Source organism: Nannospalax galili, unplaced genomic scaffold (assembly GCF_000622305.1).
Source record: "Nannospalax galili isolate Female #2095 unplaced genomic scaffold, S.galili_v1.0 scaffold1023, whole genome shotgun sequence".
Classification (NCBI taxonomy): Eukaryota; Metazoa; Chordata; class Mammalia; order Rodentia; family Spalacidae; genus Nannospalax; species Nannospalax galili.
This window is the reverse complement of record NW_008349234.1, coordinates 1355590-1356116: the sequence shown is the minus strand read 5'-3', so window position 1 is coordinate 1356116 and position 527 is coordinate 1355590. Positions and strand designations below refer to the sequence as shown.

The following is a 527-nucleotide window of genomic DNA, read 5'->3' as shown; positions in this document are numbered from 1 at the left end:
CAAAAGAAGGTATCTCCGATCTGGCATTGTTGCTTGTTATGTAGCCTTTAGTTATGTATATGGAGGCTTAAGAAATTATACTGGCCCCTTTAATCTTTGGTTATACTTTCCTTTTGGGTGTTTAAGGCCATACAGTTGGCCCAGATAAACCAATTTATTTTTATTCTTAAGGTCATTTGAGGATCTGTTCCTCAGGGTTCACATGGGCTTGGGAGGAGCCCCTGGCTCTTTTCTTTTACCAGTTCCGCTTATGTGAAGTTAGTCAAAGGTCCTGCTCGACCATGGTTGGCTTCGCTTGGAAGCATGGAGGAAATGATTCTTCTGTGTTGACCCTCCTCTGTAGACTGGATACTGGTTCAAGTCCATCTGGTGGGGTCTCCTCAGCCTCCTTAATTAAGAGGACAGGTGACCCACCACAGTTACAGGACATTTTGGGAGATGTTCATAGTCCCCTGGAACTAGTGGACCTAGAAGGGCAAGGAGCAAAAACTGTCCTTTATGTCCCTCTGACCAAATTATTATAGGCC

The 527-nt window shown here is 44.6% G+C and overlaps 1 protein-coding gene across 9 annotated transcripts in view; it reads left to right on the top strand.

Annotated features, from left to right (window-relative positions):
- The window catches only part of Tanc2 (tetratricopeptide repeat, ankyrin repeat and coiled-coil containing 2), a 496754-nt gene that overhangs the window by 131735 nt on the left and 364492 nt on the right, over positions 1–527 (top strand). The gene's annotated exons all lie outside the window — the stretch shown is intronic.